This window comes from Mirounga leonina, unplaced genomic scaffold (assembly GCF_011800145.1).
Source record: "Mirounga leonina isolate KUSES-001 unplaced genomic scaffold, KU_Mleo_1.0 Mir_173, whole genome shotgun sequence".
NCBI lineage: Eukaryota > Metazoa > Chordata > Mammalia > Carnivora > Phocidae > Mirounga > Mirounga leonina.
The window spans coordinates 61,841,715-61,863,539 of NW_023270447.1; the positions used below are offsets into that span (position 1 = coordinate 61,841,715).

Genomic DNA, 21,825 nt, shown 5'->3' on the forward strand with positions numbered 1-21,825 from the left:
GCAGGGAGTCTGCTTCTCCCTCTGACCCTCCCCCTCTCATGCTCTCTCTCTCTTTCATTCTCTCTCTCAAATAAATAAATAAAATCTTTAAAAACAAAAAAACAAAAAAACAAAAAAACATGTCACTGTGCTGTTGTTGAGAAATCCTTCAACAGTGGGTTTTGTGTGCTTCAGTGTCTAGGGTAATAGTAATAAAATGCTTGGTTTGATTAGGCCAGACTCAAGTTCATCTTCTTCTTAGGAGATTTTCAAGATTGTCTTTCTAAGAGGCTTTGATATTCTTAATACCTTTGCCACTCTGGTTGGTGTGATGAAATAAGTTTGAATATAGACTCATCAGTCTCCCTAAGGCCATTTGAGGATGAGTAAGATTTCCAGTATCCCATCTGGTCCTACTTATGGCCCAGAGAAAGATGTATAACTTTCATATACTCAGTATCTAGTGAAGCCCCAGGGGGTACTTAGTAACTGCAGTTTTCACAAATGACAAGTGTTGTGTGAGATTAACATTTAAAATCAAAATATGATATCGAGTAATGTGGTATGAAATTTCCTTTCCCCAATCAATTTAAAAAAGGCACTGGGTAATAATTACTCCTTGTATACTATCAATTATTTTCAGACATTCATTTGGATCATTGGACCCAGGGAAGCCCAGCCCTTTTGGCCAAGACCAACCCTGAATAAGGCCTGGGCTTGAGGTTTGGTTGGATCTGGAAAACTGGGCCCTGGCTCCTTCTGTCTTTTTTCTTGGTTTCTCACTGTGGTCCTCAGGGTCTGTGGGTAAATATCTGTTGTCTTTATTCTTTTGGATTGAAGTTTATTTTCTATATTCCTGGCTTAAATGAATCTCTTGATACCTTTTTACTTATAACCCTAATACACTGCTTGGATGGATTACTACCCATTCCCTTTTTGGTGGGATTCTTCATCTCTTATCCCAAGGGACTTATAAACTAATTCTTGGCTTTCGGTGCTTCTCATTCTAGCTGATGGTTGCTGGGAAGATTTTCTATCTATCCATTGTCTTTTTTTTTTTTTTTTTTGAGTCATGCAAGGCACGTGACAACATTTCATTCTGTAGAGGCTGATTAATTAAAGCCCATGAGGTCATTTGTCATATGCCTTTAGGGCCTCAGAAAAAGGAACAGTATCACTAATTGGGCTTAAGAAAGGAGAAGAATATTAAAATTTCAGGATAAAGATGTTATTGGATAATGCTGCTCTTTTCATGATTTTTATTGATAATAATCATAAAGCCTCCTTAATTACAAATTATGAAGTATCCTATCCTTGGGAACAGGGAATGCTTTCATCTTTCCTTTTGGGTCAGTTATTGCCATAATGCTACATAACAACGACAAAAATCCTACAAAATGTCGGTGGCATGCAGCTATAAGTGTTTATTTCTCATTTGTGCATCTTGCAAGTCAGTTTGTCGAAGGTTTGCTGATCTGGGCTGGTTGCAGGTTTTCTTACTACACACATCTTTCACTTTTCCTGTATGAGTGGCATGCTTATACCTAAGACATGCTCTTCTCATGGTGATGGCAAAAGTACAAGATACAGATTCCACTGGGAAAGCTCAACATCACAGTAGATGTCCTGGTTACCACTGGTAGGAAAGAAGTTTCCCCGAAACTTCGTGGCTTAAGACAATAGCAGTTATTTTCTTGTCTCTCACGGTGTCTCTGGGTCAGGTGTTCAGGAAGGGCTCAGATGGGCAGGCCTGCCTCAGGTCAGGTGATGACTGGAGCTGGTATAGCAGGAGGCTGACCGGTGTTTCCAGGCTTCTCCACTCTTCTCTCACTTCTCCAGCGGTCGCTCTGTGCGGGCTAGCTTGGGCTTTCACTCAGCATGGTGGCTGTAGGGCTGTCAGACTGCATACAAGGTGGTTTAGAACTATGATAGTTGTTTCAGAGAACCATGTGGAAGCTACATTGTCTTTATGACCAGCTTTGGAAATCACATAGCGTCACTTCTGCCATTCTTTTTGATTGAAACAGTCGCAAAAACCACTTTCAAGGGGGAGGAGACGCTGATCCCAACACTCTGTGGGAGGGGTGTTCAGGTCACACTGTGAGAAGTGTGCGAGGGATGGGAGATAGTGGGACAGCCGTTTTTGAAAAATACAATCCGTGGCAGTGGGGCATGGGAGGATTTTCTGCCCATGGTGGAAGGGGAGGAGAGTGGATATTTGCTAAACAAAAACTCAAGCTATCATACCTTGATCATGTTATATGGGGTTGTAAACACAGTGGCTGCGTAAAAATGTATCCTGGGTAAGTGGATTAAGTTGGGTGCTTAGAAACATGGCTCAGATGGGAGTATGTGCAAAATATTCATTGATTGGGGGATTGCTTTTATGGAAAACCCCTAATGGAGTAAGAGAAGCAGTACGAGCCAGAGAGAAACTAGGTAAAGAAGTGGTCTTAGAAGCCTGGCTTCAGCCAGTGTTACGCACTGAATGTTTGTGTCCCCCTCAAAATTCATATGTTGAAATTCTAACCCTTCATATGATTCTGTTAGGAGGTGGGGCCTTTGGGAGGTAATTAAATCATCAGGATGGAGCCCTCATGAATGAGAATATGCCCTTATAAAAGAGGCCCCGGAGAGATCCCGCAAGGATCCAAGAAGATAGCAGCAGTCTGTGACTCAGAAGAGAGTTCTCATCAGAGCTCCAGTGCGGGCACCCTGATCTCAGACTTCCAGAACTGGGAGAAATACACTTCTGTTGTTTACAGGCTACCCAGTCTATGGGATGTTGTTACAGCAGCCCGAGCAGATGAAGACCACTTAATCCCATATGGAACTCAAGATTGTGAATACCACAAAGGCTTTCCTGCCTTGAGGCGAGGGGGTTCCACTTTCATTCCCCTGCATCAGCGGGTTACAGGTATCCCCGGGGGGAGGTGGGAGAGGTGTCTCTAGATAAGGCCGTTCCCGTGAGCTAAGAGGAACACTCCAGAGAAGAGTGCAGGCGTGAGCCCTAGCAGCCCCCACCCACAGCAGCAGGAGGAGGAGGGGGACACCTGACCTGCCTGGTCAATGGGGATCCTAGTGGGATGGCCAAGAGCATCCGCTACAGTCCGCCCCCTGTACCACTCAGATCCACTTACTTCTCACTTTCAACTTACTTCATCCTCCCACAACTTCTCTGGGATTCTTCTTGGTCAGAATTTTGGGGTTAATGGGACAAACTAGTCCCACTGTTGCAACTGGTCCTGAGGCCATAACTGATACTCATCCTCTTCTTTGTTGGCTGCTCTTTCTAGAATCCCCTTCCTTGGCTCACACTTCTGCTAATCAAGGTGGCTAACCTGTTGGAGTGAGCCAGACTTGCATGCCTAAAGGGTCTGAGTCCTCTGGTTACCATGTCCTTATCAGGCTGTGGTGGTTGCATTTGCCAATTTACAGTTAAAACTGGGCATTGAAATACCAAGACACACCCCAGAGGATCACCTGTCATACCTATCATATGTCATCTGTATTCCTCCCTGTCCATTACGTGGCAGTACCCCTAATTCCTCGTGATGATCATGGTCAAACCCACTTGCCAGTAAGACAGCTCTACTTCTTTGCCTGCTATGGGATGCGGAGCTTACCGTAACTAGGCAGGCAGCAGCTGTAGCTTTAACTGTAGCAGAAACCGTGTCCTGTGATGGAAGCATCTCTAGCCCTACAGAGCCTAACGTATCAAGTATAGGAAACACAAATTTCTCCAGTGACACTGGGAGTAATAGTGAGTGAGGCCACTCCCAGGCCCCCAGCCCGCTTTGTTCCCAGATGTATGTATTCTGTTTATTGGGAGTGAGCCTCAGATAAAGGCTCTTGATTTTACATCAGGAGTATATGCCGCTTCCCAGAGGATAGCGTTTCACCCGTGTAGGGTGTTCCATCTACATGTGCACCTTAGCCGTGTTTTCAAGAGATCCTTCCAATGTTCTGTCAAGCCAGTGCGTCTGAGTGGTGTGCTAAGTAGTAGGACCAGTGGCTTGCACAGTCATGTGCCCATGGGCACCTTCTTTGCTGCAAAATGGATTTCTTTGTCCAAAGTGAATTTATGCAGGATTAGAATTTCAGCAGGAGCAGTCAAGCGAAGACTTTGTGAGTCCTGGTAGCTGAGGCCCACGGGCAAGAAAGATAGATCGATCCACACCCCAAATATTTGTCACTCCTAATCAGGATGAAATACTGCTCTTTATAGGGTGGAAGGGAGTCAACTCATCACCAGCTAGCCCATTGGTCTCCTCTATGGATGTACCATGTTGGGGGTTCAGTAGTGGCCTTTGCGGCCACAGAAGCTGGAGAAGCCATGGGGTGTGAGGGGCCGCGGTGTTGGGCCCGTGTGTGGCCTCTGTCCTGTCCTTTTGGCTGCTCCCTTTATGAGCCAGCTGCAGTCCATTCTTACTCTGGCCACCCCTCAAAACTGGCACTCTTCTATGCCACCCATTCTACAGACGAGAAATGGTAAGTTCAGAGGGGTTAACATTTTTTTCAAGGGCTCAGAGCTAGTAAGTGGCGGTTCTGGGAGTTTCTATTTGCCATTCCTGCAGCACCACGGGGCCTCTTCTGTGTTTTCAGACCTATTTCTAGGATATCTATGAATAGAAGAAGAACTCACCTGTGGTCGATTGCATGTGGGTAAATTGGCTTGCCCTTGGAATGCCAGATATAGATCAGTTTTAGCTTTTCAAAATAGGCTCTGACTCAGGTAACCGTACTGTTCAAGGGCAGGAGCGGGTGCCTTGTCCTGTCCTGACTCAGGGAGTGATTCACACTGAGCTGGCAAAAATCTGGGAGGCTTTTGCATTGCATTATAACCTTTTAGGTATTCATCTTATTCCTTAGCTAAGAATAGATCTGGACCATGAACAAACCTTTCTGAAATCCTCCTCCTCCACTGGAATTCTGAGTTTTCTTTCTGTGTCTAATCTGGACAATAGGGATCATTGCATTTTGAACTTTTTCTCTCTTCTGCCCAGTTTGTCCTTGGATGATGGAGTTCTCCCAGGTGCCTTTGCATTGAATGGAATATTAAGGACGTCATTAGCTCAGAGAAGTTAATTCACTTGCCTGAGCTGTATATGTGGGAGCCAGGACCTGACCCTAGGTGGCTTGGCTCCAGAGCCCACACTCTGTTCGACTGTATCAGACTAAGGCTGGGCTGAATTTGTTTATATTTATTGACAACTATTGATGAAAAGCTCATACCTACATGTTTAGCAGTGTCTTAGGGAATCAAAAACTGTTGGGGATTGGATAACAATTTTGGATTGATTCCCCTTTATTTGACAAAATGTGCTTCTACTTATTCTGGCAAAAGTTTAAGTTTTCTTAGGACACAGGGCAGTTAATTTTGTTTGTAGTGGCTTACAGATTAATGGGAGGTAGATTTTTAGAAAGTATCGTAAAAACAGAAATAATTCTCCTTGTTTTATTGAGCAAAGATGAAAAATAAATCACTGAATCCTTTTATGCTAGTATAACTAATTTCATATATTAATTTTCCTTTCAAATTGTGCAGGTATATATTTCTGTTATAAAATAAACATACCATTTTGACTAAAAGAAAATTTAGGGCCCTTCCCCACTGCTTGTAAGATTTTTTAGACCACCCAAGTTATTCACTCCTCATCAGCCTGGAGCGCAGAGAAAGGAGTTTGGAGAATTTATGTATCTGAATAAGACCCCAAAGCAGAAGAACCTGTCAGTTCCCTCTCCTTCATGGTTCATAGTGTCACTTGCATAATTTGTTTCTAGGGCTGTTCAAAACTTGCATACGCTTATATTCAACAAAAATTAAAAATGGATTTCAAACTCCATCCATAACGTTTGGGCCCTACCTCTTTCTGTTTCCACTAGTGGAAATACCCTGGAGTTGTTTATGTCCCTCCACATTGCCAAAGCAATCGCTTCTATATTCTAAGGGGAGAGGTGAGATAGCCTTGGTCCTCTTCAAGCAGGAAGCACACTTGTATGGAACCAAGACAATTGATATTTGGCATAAATTTGTACTGCTGGTCCATTAGCATGGCTGACCTGGAGTGGCTGCAGTTATGGAAACTCCCAGAATGGGTTCCCTGGCAGAGTGTCCTTTCTCTTGCTGTTGTTTTACAGAGATCCTGACCCAGGGAGTGTTTGTATTTCTTGATTAGGATCATCCTGCATTTCTCCTAAGAACTCACAGCCTCCCGTACTGTTTCCTTTCTAATTCTGATCATACACACATGGGTAATCGGCTGCAGGTTGGCGTGTGGACTTCTATGAACCATAACAGCCCAGCCTCCCTCCCCTGAAGGCAGTGCATGCTTGTCTTCCTTACTGTCTCTCGCCAGCCAAGCAAAATATTTCTGGGTTTGGGCTAAAGAGTGAAAATCCAGGGTGATGCTGCCTTTGCTTTTCACCTTCTCCTGTTATAATTTCCTGCAGGAAACTTATCTACATCGGGGAAGTAACTGACATTAAAGCCTGGTGGTGTTAGCACCAAAAGGGTAATGAGTCCCTTGATGAATTCAGCCTTAGCTGTTGTTCAGCTTCTGCTGGGAGTGAGTCCTGGCTACCAGTCTAGATCAATCAGGGGAGGGAAAGGAGAGGTCTGGGCAGCCTATCACTTCTGACTGTGGAAGGGTTCCAGTATTTTCCTTCAATTTTCAGATCATCTCCAGAAATAATTTAAGCCCCAGAGGCCCTTTTCTAAGCACCCTAACCCCTGAGTCATTCCTGTGTGCTCCCATCTCCTGCAATGATTGTATTCCACTGTCCATTCACAGTTTTAATTATGCCTTTACTCAATGGGCTTCCCTTCTGGTTAACTTCTCCTGGTAACTCATTAAACCTCTGAGTCACACGTTCATTATTAAAGAGAGGGGAGAAAAGGGAAAGAACAAAAGGGAGCTGTGCCCCGGGAGGAACCTGGGGGTGGATCACTGTGGTTAAGTGTAGCGGGATCTTTGGAGGCCTCCGTGAGCTCTTCTCCCCGGCTAGGGATGTGCCCTGCAGTGCAGACCACCATACTTACTGCAGTGAGGTCATTCGCCGTGGCAGGTTTTAATAAGAGTTTCTGCTCTTGGAGGAGACCAGCTTACAATTCTGGTGAAAATGCTTCCCTCCTATTTAACTATGCCCTGTGAACTTCGGTGGTCTCATAACAACAATGGAGCTGCTAATTAAAAAGGAATTCCGACCATAACTTTTGTCTCTGAAAGAACATTAAAGGGAACCAATTCATAACCCACAGAGACACCTACTATTTCCTTTCCTTTCTTCCTCCATTTTTCCAGAACCACCTCCTCCCCCCCCCCCACCCCTGTGCTCCCCTCCCCCAACCCCCCCCCCGCCCCACTCCCCAGTCCACCAACCTATTTCTTTCCTTCCTCACCCCCTCCCCAAGGTAAGTGATTTTACTTCTTTGGGCCTTATACACCCCTCTCTAAAATGAGGATCATGATAGTATGCGGCCCATATGTTGTGAGTATTAACTGGATAAAATGTGTAAATACCACCTATACAGTGCCTGGAAAATGCTCCTAAAGGTTAGCTGTTATTATAATTTTCAGTTCAGCATCCTCAGCCTCAGCTTTGACTTTCTCTCTCAGTGGAAATGCTACAGAACCAAATCTGGAAGCTGAGAGAGTGATCCCTAAATAACAGTCATAATAGCTATCATGTACTGAGCATGACTTGTGTGTACCAAGTACTATCCTGACTCCTTTTTGGGCATTATCTGCACATTTTCCTTCTTCCCCCTTTTGTGTATTTAATCCTTAGCACAGCCCTGAGGGGTAGATGCTATTATTATTCCCATTTCACAAATGAGGAAAGTCAGATTTAGAGGGATGAGCAACTTACCTTAGGCCACATAGCTAATAAGCACTGGAGCTGGAATTCAAACTCAGGCCTGACTGATTTCCAAGTTCATGGTTTAATTGCTTTGCCCAAATCTGCAAGCCAGTGGTGTTGCCAGCCACTAGGAAGGCATGTGTTCTCTGTGTGGGATTTGACTCATGAGGGCCATGACCCCCCGCTCAGAGACTTGGGGCCTCTGCTGACGAGTGAACTGCCCTTGGAAACAGCTGCGGGGGTGGAGCCGGCCCCCACGGCTGGGGTGAAACCACCAGGCCTATCCCGAGGTGAGGGCCCCAAAGGCCTCCTTGGTATTCAGAGACAGAGAAAAATGTGTTTTTCTGCAAAGGCTGGCATTTATTTCTTAATAATCAGTTAAAAATTTATGTAGCTTCCCTAATCAGCAAAACAAAGGCTTTCTGTACTTTTGTGTGTGCTAGAAACCACTAATGAATTCTTTGGGAATTATCACTGACTCTAGAATAGAAGTAGGAGCCGGTATATCTGGAGTCAGTAGAAACAGGTTTTACCAAGATGCTTGGGCTGCAGGGGAGCCTTTACATATTCCTCACATCCAGTGCTACATCTGTTCTGGAGAATTTGAGGACGAGACGATGCCCACCATACATTCTTCCACCTCAGATGATCTGGATTGTCCTGGGTAGGCCCTGTGCAGTCCTTGTCTCCCAGGGGGTCTTTCTGAGGGTCCTCTCTCAGGAACTGTCTCTGGGCAGTGACGCTGTTACACAGCTCACTTATCCCAGGGGCCAGAATGTAATGTTGAGCTTTGCATCAAGTGCAAGGACCAACATTTTCCTGGACTGCAAAGACTTAGCAGCAGGAGAGGACGTTGCAGGCGGGGATACTGTGATTGATGCCTGTTTTCTGTGCACACAAGTGTCAAATACCATTATTAATAATGGCAATTCATTACCAGTCTCTTCTTCCTCCTCCTCTGCTTCCTCTTCTTTCCTTCTCCTTCTTTTTTTTTTTATTCTTATGTTAATCCCCATACATTACATCATTAGTTTTAGATGAAGTGTTCCATGATTCATTGTTTGTGCATAACACCCAGTGCTCCATGCAGAATGTGCCCTCCTCAATACCCACCACCAGGCCAACCCATCCTCCCACCTCCCACCCCTCTAGAACCCTCAGTTTGTTTTTCAGAGTCCATCGTCTCTCATGGTTCGTCTACCCCTCCGATTTCCCCCGCTTCATTCTTCCCCTCCCGCTACCTTCTTCTTCTTCTTTTTTTTTTTCTTAACATATATTGCATTATTTGTTTCAGAGGTACAGATCTGAGATACAACAGTCTTGCACAATTCACAGCGCTTACCAGAGCACATACCCTCCCCAGTGTCTATCACCCAGTCACCCCATTCCTCCCACCCCACCCCCCACTCCAACAACCCTCAGTTTGATTCCTGCGATTAAGAATTCCTCATATCAGTGAGATCATATGATACATGTCTTTCTCTTTTTGACTTATTTCACTCAGCATAATACCCTCCAGTTCCATCCACGTCGTTGCAAATGGCAAGATCTCATTCCTTTTGATGGCTGCATAATATTCCATTGTATATATATACCACATCTTCTTTATCCATTCATCTGTCGATGGACATCTTGGCTCTTTCCACAGTTTGGCTATTGTGGACATTGCTGCTATAAACATTGGGGTGCACGTACCCCTTCGGATCCCTACTTTTGTATCTTTGGGGTAAATACCCAGTAGTCAATTGCTGGATCATATGGTAGCTCTATTATCAACTTTTTGAGGAACCTCCATACAGTTTTCCAGAGTGGCTGCACCAGCTTGCATTCCCACCAACAGTGTAGGAGGGTTCCCCTTTCTCTGCATCCCCGCCAACATCTGTCATTTCCTGACTTGTTAATTTTAGCCATTCTGACTGGTGTGAGGTGGTATCTCATTGAGGTTTTGATTTGGATTTCCCTGATGCTGAGCGATATTGAGCACTTTTTCATGTGTCTGTTGGCCATTTGGATGTCTTCTTTGGAAAAATGTCTGTTCATGTCTTCTGCCCATTTCTTGATTGGATTATTTGTTCTTTGGGTGTTGAGTTTGATGAGTTCTTTATAGATTTTGGATACTAGCCCTTTATCTGATATGTCATTTGCAAATATCTTCTCCCATTCTGTTTTCCTTCTCCTTCTATCTCCTTTATTCTTCCACTCTTTTTCCCCATCTTCCTCCTCCTTTTTTTGATTTCTCACTATGAAGGTATGTATAGCAAGAGAATATGTCAAGTCTTGGCAGATCATTCATTCATCCTTCAAACATTTACAAAGCACTTTAAACTGAGCATGGGGTAGGGGGCACAGAGATAAAGAAGAAATCTGTCCTGGGGGATGTGCAAAGTCCAGGGAAAGGAGACAGACATCTGACAAGTATAATAAGCAACATGTTCCCAGAACTTACTATGTGCCTGGCATTGTGCTAAGTTACACTTTGACAGGGTCATCTTATTTAATCCTCACAGAAATACGACATGGGGAATTCTAGCATTTGTTTCCTGTTATACATGAGACTGAGGCAAAGACAGTTTAAATAAGTGGCCCAAGTCACAGAGCTAGGAAGTCACAGATCTGACCTGAACCGAGGCAATTTGATTCCAGGGTGAGCATTATTGACAGCTCTGCTGCCTTCCCTACAGTCACAGCACCCTGTGACAGGTGTCACAGTAGGGTCTAGCAGAAGTGAAGTTTGCACCTGGCCACGGCAGGTGAGTGCGAGTTTTTGAGGCTGGAGACGTGAGGGAAGAGCACCGTAGGCATAGGGAATGGTGCAGGCAGAGACAGGGTGGTGCAGCATACCTTGCGTCCACAGCCCATGACCAGTGTCCCACAGGCAGTGGACTAGTTCAGTACCTTCTAGGAAGAGAGGATAGTGATCAGACTTGTATACTAGAAAGACAGCCATTATTTAAAAATGATAAAGAAAACAGTTATGTTCTTAAAAATCTTTGAGTGTTAAGAATATGAATGATAGGGTCTTTTTCCCTTTTCTTGTTTTATATATTTTCCAAAATTTCCTTTAATGAGCTTGTCTTGCTTACTTAAAAATAAAGTGTAAAAGACATGTGTGTTGGAAAAGAGAGTTGTGAGGTGGTGGTAGGACAGAGTGGGGAGGGAAACTTGTTGATGAGACTGTGTAGGAAGCCTCCTCTGTGTAGGAAGCACTTGGTGGTGAAAGTCAAAAGCTTTGGTTATCAGAGGCCATCTCTGACTTGCCTCCACAACCCTCAGCCCCTCTCATAGCCATTAGCAGGCACGACACACTGCACAAATACACATTAGGTCAGTGCAAGAATGAATGAATGAATAAAAGAGGACAAATGAAAGCAACGTGGCTTTCGAGAAGGCATGGGCTTGAGGAAGAGTTCTGAGAGGGAACCTCCAGGAATTAACTACACAGTGGTGCCTTGGGGATGAGGTCTCTACCGTAAGCAGCAGGAAGTTAAGTGAAACAAATTTAACCACTTGCTGTAAAATCCAAATTGGATGTGGCAGATAGATGGGCTGGGGAAAGAGAGAGTGGGAAGACAGCCTTGAAGGAGAGCTGCTGCTCCATGCAAGGGCCAGTGGATCCCAGGTGAAAGCTGTCTTCAGAACCTTCCAGTTCAAGTGCCCTCTGCCTCCATTGTTAGGGAATGTTTAGTTGCCTAAATAATTTCTTTCTAACTACATGTTTTGGTTACTTTTTATTTGAGTGTATCACGTACACCGAACTAGACTAGAACATTACCAGCACACCAAAAGTCCAACTTGTGCCTCTCTCAGTTGTTATCTGCTCCCATCGAATGTAACCACTATTCTGGCTTATATCACCATGGGCTAATTTTATTTGGTTTTAATCTTTACATAAGTGGAATCATACAGCATGTTTTCTTTTTTCTTTTTTTTTTTTCTATGTTATGTTTATGAGCTTTATCATCACGGGTCACATAGATGAAGTTTGTTCTTGTTCATTGTCTCATATTATTGGATGAATATGCTACCTTGGAATATACCATTGTTGATGGACATTTGGGCTACTTGTAATTTGGGCTATTATAAATAAGATTTCTATGAATATTCTTGGCTATTATCTTTTGGCTACACAAACACTCGTTTTGTTATGTATATGCTCTGGAATGGAACTACGGGGTCATAAGGTATATGTATGTTTAGTTTTTGTAATTTATGCAAAAAAATTTTTCCAAAGTGTTTGCATCAATTTACATTTATACCAGGAATGTATACAGTACAAATTGTTTCATATCTTCAACATTTAATATTTTTTTTTCTAACCATTCTTAAGATTTGTAGTGTTATCTCATTGTGGCTTTAATTTGTATTCCTGATGATTAATGACTTTGAGTTTCTTTTCATATACTTATTGGCAACCTAGTTATTCTTCTTTTCTTGTGAAGTGTTGGTTAAGTATTTTGTCAGCTGTTAAGTTGAAAGTCCATGTCTGTTAACTCCAGATCACCTGTGGTTCTTTTTCTACTACCTGTTTTTCTCTTGATTTTCTATCATTTTGTTCTCTTTTCTGGAATGTTTGGTATTTTTTCATCGAATGCTGAAAATTATGTATGAAAAATTGTAGAGCCTCTGGATGATATCTCCAGTCAGAGAGGATTTAATTTTCCCAGATAGAGCAAGGAAAGATCACTTTGATCCAGTTTAGACTGATCTATTTCTAGTTTTTTTTTTTAAGATTTATTTATTTATTTGAGAAAGGGGGGAGGGACAGAAGAAAGAGAGAATCCTAAGCACACTCCCTGCTGAGTGTGGAGCTTGACGTGGGGCCTGATCCCATGACCATGAGATCATGACCTGAACTGAAACCAAAAGTCAGATGCTTAACCAACTGTGCCACCCAGGCCCCCTTATTTCTAGTTTGTTCTTAATCACAGGTCATGGCTCTTCCAGAGTTTCAGTTGAAAGTCTGGTGTTTAATGAGCCCCTCCTCCTCAGTGGTCCATGAATCTGTTTTTCTATCTCCAACCCACTGAGACTGCTGATTACTATTTGGCCCTGCCTTTCATATTAATAAATGTCCCCAGGGAAAAATGTGGTCATGCCAGAGGGCTCCCTTCAGGAACCACTTATGCTCTTTGGGATCTTAGTTCCTCAAGTGTTGGCTGTTTTGGTTGTCCTCCAGTGTCTTCAAGCAGTGGGGGTGTGTGTGTGTGTGTGTGTGTGGGTGGGTGGGTGTGTTATTTTGGCCAGCTTTTATATATGTTTTTAACAGGAGAATTAGTCTGATACCCAGCTACTTCATCATAGCTGGAAGTATAAGCTTGTTATTTCCATTTTAAATAATGTTTAGAAGGGCATTTCAGCAAATCTCCTTTTTCTTCCAGTATTTAATTGCCTTTATGGTCAAGGGCCTCAGTGTGTCTATCTGTATTCTCTAAGTGATACAAGAGAAGCAAAGCTATGTGTTAGAAATGTGGGGTTTCCAATGCAGTCAGGAGCAGAAACTAGGGAATTATAACTTGCCGATTGCATCTAATGATGTTTCCTTTTCTCCTCCCCCAATGTTCAAGTATGGTTGGAATGGTGACTGGCTAGCAAAATATCCTTCAATTTCTGGCCAGATTTATTGCATGTTTAAATGAGACTGCATTTCCTTATTAAGAAAGCATCATTTATACTTATAATAAATAAGTAAATCAATACAAATGGACCAATAAGACTGATTGCTCTACCAACATCTCAAAGAATTTAAGCTGCAGAGTTTTAATTTTTTTTAATTAATAGAGTTTATTTATTTATTTTTAGCAGTTTTAGGTTTACAACAGATCGATTGGGATCCCTCTCCTCTCCTTCCTGCGCAGCTTCCCCTATTATTTACATCTTGTGTTAATGTTGTACAAGATGCAGAGTTTTACCTTGGGAAGGTAAATTCTTCCCAGTTGATTTCTCAACCTCAGTAGTAGCTCACAGTGCAACAATTTTTCCTGTGGGGATGGAGGGGAAGGATAGGGCTTTCCACTCAGGAGCATTTTGGTCAGAGGCATAAAAGCAGATATTATGGATCAATGCCAATACAAAGCCCTGATTAGGAACAACCATCAGAATCTTAGAAAAAGCTTTTAAATTAATCCGCTGTGTGTAACTACTGGTTCTACAAACCCCAGGGGACAAAGTATTCCCAGGGTAGACTGTTTCTGTTGGATACTCTTTTGGGGACAGTGTGGTACCATATTTTAAGCAAAAAGTCAAATCTCTCTTTCTTAAGTGATCCCTAATGGTCCCAGAGAGGATAGCCTTGGTTAAAACTATGTTCATATTAATAAAAGGTATGAAAAGGTCCAGCATTAAAAAGTATTCCCATGGCCGATTTTTTTTTTGCTTTAAAATCTTTTTAAAAATTATAGTAAAATATAGATAACATAAAATTTACCATTTTAACCAATTTTAAAAAAGATTTTATTTATTTATTCATAAGAGACAGAGACAGAGAGAGGCAGAAGGAGAAGCAGGCTCCCCGCTGAGCAGGGAGCCCAATGCGGGACTTGATCCCAGGACCCTGGGATCATGACCTGAGCTGAAGGCAGACGCTTAACCATCTGAGCCACCCAGGTGCCCCCATCTTAACCATTTTTAAAAGATTTATTTATTTGAGAGAGAGAGAGGGAGTTGGGGAGGGGCAGAGGGAGAGAATCTTCAAGCAGACTCCCTGCTGAGTGCAGAGCCCAATGCGGGGCTTGATTCCATGACCCATGAGATCAAGACCTGAGCCGAAACCAAGAGTTGGACTCTTAACTGACTGAGCCCCCCAGGTGCCCCCACTTTAACCATTTTTAAGACTACTGTTCAGTGGCATTAAGTACATTCACATTGTTATACAACCATCACTACCATCTATCTCCAGAACTGTTTTCATCTTGGAAAACTATAACTCTGAACCCATGAAACAATAATTCCCTACTCCTCCCTACCCTTGGCCCCTGGCAACTACCATTTTACTTTCTGTCTCTATGAATTTGACTATTTTAGGAGTCTCATTTAAGTGGAATCATACGGTATTTATCCTTTTTAGACTGACATATTTCACTTAATGTCTTCAAATTTCATCTATGTTGTGACATGTGTCAGAATTTCCTTCCTTTGTAGGATTGAATAATATTCCATTCTATGTATATGCTGCATTGTTTATCCATTTTCCCTTAGATGGACACTTGGGTTACTTTCTTTATTGTCTTTGTTTTGTAACCAGAATGTTACTCTTCAGTCAGATATTTTCTATATAATCAAGAGCTCAGTCTTTGAATTCTTCAGAATAAATGTAAAATTTCTAACCAATAACTTTCAGGTGCCACAATTGTTACCAATATAGGTTATGGTAACTAGAGATTGAGCGTTGAAGGTTTCCAAAATGGATCCGAGGTGGATTTCATTTTCAAGAGGTGTGTGGTCTAGCTGGTAAAATTAACTGGGTACTCAAAAAATGTTAATATTTTCTATGTGAATACAGTAGGTGATGGGGAGAGGGCACTGGGGAGTAAGATGGGAATGTCTAGCTGGGGCAGGCTTAAGAAAGCATTGATGCCAAACTGAGTGGGTAGTAGTGGGAAGCCACTGAAGATTTCAGATTGTTTTTGATACACATACATTACTTTGTGTCCTTTCTATTTAGTTTTACTTTTAAATTATTTACAACATTTACATGCTTTCAAAGTTAAAACCATAAAGGATGGTACATTCAGAGAGGTCTAGCTCCCATTCCCATCCCATCCCCACTGTTCTTTCCTTTCTCTTACAGGTAACTGATTTTTGTTAGGTTTTGATTTGTTTTTCCATCCAGGCACCCCCACCCCAGATCTTTGACCCTGAATCTCAAGATGCCCAGGTGATTCATGGTTTCTCTGTGGCCCCCTGAGCCTCTGACCTTGCTAGAGAAAATAATAAAAACAGAATTGACTGGTTATGCTTTAAATTTATGATCCCAAATTATAATAGGATGTTCTACACTTCTTACAATGTTTCTCTAGTAGGATTGCTTTCCTCCTCCCAAAGGGTTTATTTCATACCTTCTCCTTCTCTGCAAATCTCTCACCCTCCCTGCTCATTCTCAGATGGTGTCTTCCCCTATATGCTATGTAGAAAATAGAAGCCAGCTGATGAGAATTCCCTCATACTTTCACCACCAAATTTATCACCATGCTGGTATCTACACCCTTTTCCTTCTTCTCTGTAGTGTGATAGAAGTGTCCCTCCTTAGTTCAGAGACTACTCTTCTCACGTGTGTCTGGGTTCCATTCCCCTTCTCTAGTATTTGGCTCCTTTGGCCATCTTCCTTTTATACCATCAATGGCTCTGTCGTTCCTGGATCATTCCCACTAGTAGACAAACCTGATCTGGTATCAATGGTATTTTTTCCCCCAATTTAAAATTGTGATAAAATGTATATAACATGAAATTTATCATCTCAACTACTTTTAAGTATACAGCTCAATGGTATTAAATACATTTATGATGTTGTGCAACCATCACCACCATCCATCTCCGTAAGTCTTTTCATTTGGTAAAACTGAAACTCCATACCCATTAAATAATAACTCACCATCCCCCCTCCCTCCAGTCCCTGGCAACCACCATTCTACTTTATAACTCTATGTGTTGACTACTTTAAGTATCTCATATAAATGGAATCATATAGTATTTGTATTTTGTCACTGGCTTATTTCACTTAATCACAAAGTGCTCAAGGGTCATCCGTGTTGTGGCATATGTCAGTGTCTTTTGTTTTTAAGGATGAATGATATTTTATTATATGTATATACCACATTTTGCTTATTCATTCATCAGTGGGCACTTGGGTTGCTTCCATGTTTTAGCTATTGTGAATAATGCTGCAATGAACATGAATGTACAGATAGCTCTTTGAGACCCTGCTTTCAATTCTTTTTGGTATATCCCCAGAAGTGAAATTGGTAGATCAGATGATAATTGTATTTTTAATTTTTTGAGGAACCACCATGCTGTCTTCCCCAGTAGCTACACCATTTTATATTCCCACTAACAGTGCACAAGAGTTTCAATTTCTCCACATATTTGCCAAAATTTATTTTCTGTTTTTTTTAATAGTAGCTGTCGTAAAGGTGGTATCTCAGTGTAGTTTTGATTTGAATTTCCCTTATGATTAGTGATGTTGAACATCTTTTTATGTGCTTATTGGCATTTGTTGATATCAACTGCCTTTTAAAAAACCACCTCTTCCTGTCCCACTTTAGAGAATGTCCCACTCTAACTGTTGTCCCACTCTAACTGTTGCTCAATTTCTTTGTTTCCTTCAGAGTAAAACTTACTGAAAGAGTTGTCTTCGTGCAATGTTTCTTTCTCTGCCTTCCATCCACTTTTCAGTATACTTCAGCCCGGCCTCCAACTCTAGTACACTGCTGAAACAGCTCTTGTCAAGGGTACAAATGACCTCAATTTTGTCAAATCCAATAGATAGTTTCAGCAAAATTTGACACCGTTGACCATCTTCTCTGTCTTGAAATATTTACTCCTTGTGGGTTTTGGGACACGTGCTCTCCTAGGTCTTTTCTTATCACCCTGGTCTCTGTCTGCCTACATCCTCTACCTGACCTCTCAGTGTGGAAGTTCTGGAGTTCCGCAGGGCTCAGTCCTGATACTTTGTCCTTCTCTCCCCTACCTCTTCCCTCTCTCTGTGCTCTCCCCTTCCTCATCTTTCTCCTTCCTCCCTCCTCCCCACCTTTCTCCCTTTTCCTCCTCTTTTTTCCTCTCTCTCCAGCCTTCTCTTTTATCTTCATTTCTCCTTCCCCTCCCTCCTCTCTTTTCACCATCCCCTCGTATTTCCCTTTCTCTCTACTGTATCTTTATTCCTTCTCTGTCCTCTCTTTTCATGCTCTCCTCCCTTGTGTTCTCTCTCTTTTTTCTTCCCCCTCTTCTCACATTCTCTAACTTCTCTTTCTCCATTCTTTCCCTTAAAACAAAGAATAAAATTCTTTTAGAGGGACCATTTGTTTTATAGCTCCGCATTCCCCGTTGCCTTACACTCACCTTGTTTTATGCGTATCATCCGCCTGGACTCTGTGAGCATTTGAGTTTGTGATCAGTCTCTTAGGCCATATATTGTAGTTGTTTATACAAACATTTTCCTCTATTTCTTCATTGTATATTCTCTAAGAGTTGGTTCTGCATCTGCTTTATTCCCAACAGTGCCTAGCAAAGTGCCTTGGGAATAACAGAAATATAATCCATTGACTAAAATAAACAAGCAAACAAACAAACAAATACAAGTATTCTTGAAAATCTAAAATCGAAAACATTTTTCATCTTGAATAAGACGCATTTCTGGAGCAGTACTGGTCACCTAATGGGCATTCAGGGTTTTGGTTAACCAACTGCATAGTAGCAGCCTGTAGGTTCCTGATATGATAGAGAACTTAATGATTATCGTGTCCACCATTTAAAAGTATGCTGAAGGGGCGCCTGGGTGGCTCAGTCAGTTAAGCGTCTGCCTTTGGCTCGGGTCATGATCCCAGGGTCCTGGGATTGAGCCCCATACTGGGGCTCTCTGCTCAGCAGGGAGACTGTTTCTCTTTCTCCCTCTGCCTGCCGCTCCCCCTGCTCGTACCCTTCCTTTGTCTCTCTCTGTCAAATAAATAAATAGCATCTTAAAAAAATAAATAAAAGTATGCTTAAGTATTTATATTTTTAAAAGATTTAGCTCAATTATATATTTTATTAGAAGTAGAAATAAGAGGCAAAAAATGTCAGGATATCAGAAAAGTGTGATAGAATATTTAATGACTTCATTGAAAGCAGAAATGCTGTTATGAATAATATAGTGTTTTGCATTGAAATGAATATATATTTTCTTTTTATGTGTGGCTCAAAAATCAGTTTTGTTAATATTGTTAAATGAAAACACTAACCAATACTCTAGGTCAGGCCAGGTGCCTCATAAATAGGAAACAAAAAGAATGATTTGGAGACTGAAGACGTGTTTGGCTGAATGACCTTGGTAAGTCCTATGCCTTGGTTTTCTCAGCTCTAAAACAAGAAGATTGGGTTTAATTATCTCTGAGGTGTTTTCCAGCTATCAAATTTTTCTATTTCTATAATACATCAGTGATTGCCAGTTCTATGTTTGCTTTTCCAGTGCATGCCTGATTCTGTTAAGGAAAAATACCTGGTAAGCTATAATGGAAACCATCTGTTAGAAAAGGAAGGAGACAGAATTTCAGGGCTCTGTACCTGCTTCCTCTATAGGTAATTGTCTCCAGTCCTTCTAAGAGAAAGAGAGGAAGTGTGGTTTTTTTTTTTTCAAAGAGAAAAAAAAGGAGAGAGGGTGGCTCTCCCACCTTTCTCAAGGCTCATCAGCACCTGCTCAGTGGACAGCACCACATTTCCTCTAAGCCCAGGTTGCTGGATTCTCTAATCAAGTGGTTTGCATTCTTTAAAAAACAAACAAACCATGAAACCAGAGAGCGCCACACAGAGGGCTTCAAGGATAATATTCTAGATCTTAAATTGAGTGCTTAGTTCAAAGATGTCATTTTTATTCTGTTCTTTATATCAACAAATATAACATGAATTCTTTTTTTATTATGTTGTTAATTACCATACATTACATCATTAGTTTTTGATGTAGTGTTCCATGATTCATTGTTTCCATATAACACCCAGTGCCCCATTCAATACATGCCCTCTTTAATACCCATCACCAGGCTAACCCATCCCCCCACCCCCTCCACTCTAGAACCCTCAGTTTGTTTCTCAGAGTCCATTGTCTCTCATGGTTCGTCTCCCCCTCTGATTCCCCCCCCCTTTCATTTTTCCCTTCCTACTATCTTCTTCTTCTTCTTTTTTTTAACATATAATGTATTATTTGTTTCAGAGGTACAGGTCTGTGATTCATCAATCTTACACAATTCACAGCACTCACCATAGCTCATACCCTCCCCAATGTCTATCACCTAGCCACCCTATCCCTCCCACCCCCCCCACCATGAATTCTATCAGCTTTTCCATGATAAAATTAATGAGTTAAAAATGTACCACATTTATTTTTTTAAAAGATTTTATTTATTTGAGAGAGAGTGAGTGAGAGAGAGCACGAGCAGTGGGAACAGCAGAGGGAGAGGGAGAGGCAAACTCCCCTGCTGAGCAGGGAGCCTGACATGGGGCTCAATCCCAGGTTCCTGAGATCATGACCTGAGCCAAAGTCAGACACTTAACCAACTGAGCCTCCCAGGCGCTCCATACCTATCACATTTAAACAAAACAAAGAGACATTCTCATTTAAAGCAAGGCTTCACATCCAGAGGAATAATTAAGAGACTATTATATATCAATCCTAAAGAGTTTCAGTCATAAAATTCTCTTCTTTCTCAGGGTATTATATAAGATGAGTAAAGCCAGCAAGGAAGACCCCATGTGAGAACAAGAATGTAAACAAGAAAAGAGCAGATATTCTTCACTTTTGAGGAATCCAGAAAGGCTGGCTGGGATATGACCAGGGCAACATTTCAACCAGGTTTGTGAGAAGTTCCACAAAGCAGAGGTCAAGAGTGTGATCTTGTCTTAGAGCAGAGTCATATAAAAACTCTCAGTAGAGCCCAGATCCTCCCATATTTTTGTATTAAGGTTATAAGAATGAATCTAAGAACCATGTTGTCACTAACAGAAAAAAAACCTCAGGCAGAATTTTTATTGTGTGAAGTTCAGGAAAGCTTGAACTGCAGACTTCACCATTTGTGTCTCTGATCATTTATTTTTATACCTGGGGGAAAATCCAGGGAGCCGCTGACATTAAAATCCTTCTAGACCTCCTATTCTCACCCTTATTTTCTTTAGGTTCTGATAAACAGCATTAACCAACCCCTTTCTGTGGCTTGGTTACATTGGATTATCTGGGTTCCCTTCCCACACTACTTCACCTTCCCTTGATCTTCCTCTTTCTCCTGTCCCCTTTAACATTCATTCCTGGCATTCAGTAGATGTTTATTGAGCACTTACTTACTATGTGTTTGGTACTATGCCAGGTGCTGGGGATAGGCTGAACCACATACCCATGATGTACACTAATGCTGTTTATAGTATAGTGGGGAGGAGTAAGACAGACATTAAACAGACATCTAAAGAAGTTGATATACAGTTGACTCTTGAAAAACATGGGTTTGAACTGTGTGGGTCCACTTACATGTGGATTTTTTTTGATAAATACAGCATAGTACTATGAGTGTATTTTGTTTCTTATGATTTTCTTTTCTCTAGCTTACTTTATTATAAGAATACAGTATGTAATACATATAATGTACGAAATATGTGTGAATCTACTATTTATGTTATTGGTAAGGCTTCCAGCCAACAGTGGGTTATTAGTAGTTAAGTTTCTGGGGAGTCAGAAGTTATACATGGATTTTCAACTGCTCAGAGGGTTGGTGCCCATAGCCTTATGTTGTTTGAGGATCAGTGATATATTTTGGTCCACACATATAGAGAAGATGAGGTGCTATGAGAGGCAATAACAGGAAGACCTACTCTAAATTGAGTAGTAAGGGAACTCAGCTTTGAGTATGTGGCAGACAAGTGCCAAGAGAGGACAAAATTCCAGCAGAAGGTAAGTGTGTACAAAGGCCTGAGACAAAAAAAAAGGTGTTGACACCAGAGCACCTGAAAGAAAGCTGGTGCCATATACTGGACACCATAGTATAAACAGAAAAGAAATGGGTGATTTGTCCACATATGGAATTCTTTATGCACATCTGGCCACATTACTGTTAAGGTTACTGGCATGGACAAATGCCCATGATCTGTTGTTCAATGAAAAGAGTAGTATCTTGAATGTGTAGTATCATTCTATATTTGATTATACATTATATCAATTAAGACTTTCAGGTGCAAGTCCTAGAAAGCCCAGTCAGAATTTGCTTTAGCAAAATAGGTATTTATTAGTTCACATATCTGAAAAGTCCATGGGTAGGG

At 41.7% G+C, this 21,825-nt stretch overlaps 1 protein-coding gene across 6 annotated transcripts in view; it reads left to right on the top strand.

Moving 5' to 3' along the window:
* The window catches only part of HIVEP3 (HIVEP zinc finger 3), a 447,252-nt gene that overhangs the window by 52,672 nt on the left and 372,755 nt on the right, over positions 1–21,825 (top strand). The window contains exon 1 of one of the 6 annotated variants that reach the window (XR_004681693.1): positions 20,245–20,374. The exons of the other annotated variants lie outside the window; for them this stretch is intronic. The gene's annotated coding sequence lies outside the window, so the exon portion shown is untranslated. Of the gene's footprint in view, positions 1–20,244; positions 20,375–21,825 lie in introns of those variants that run through there. 6 annotated transcript variants of the gene reach the window in all.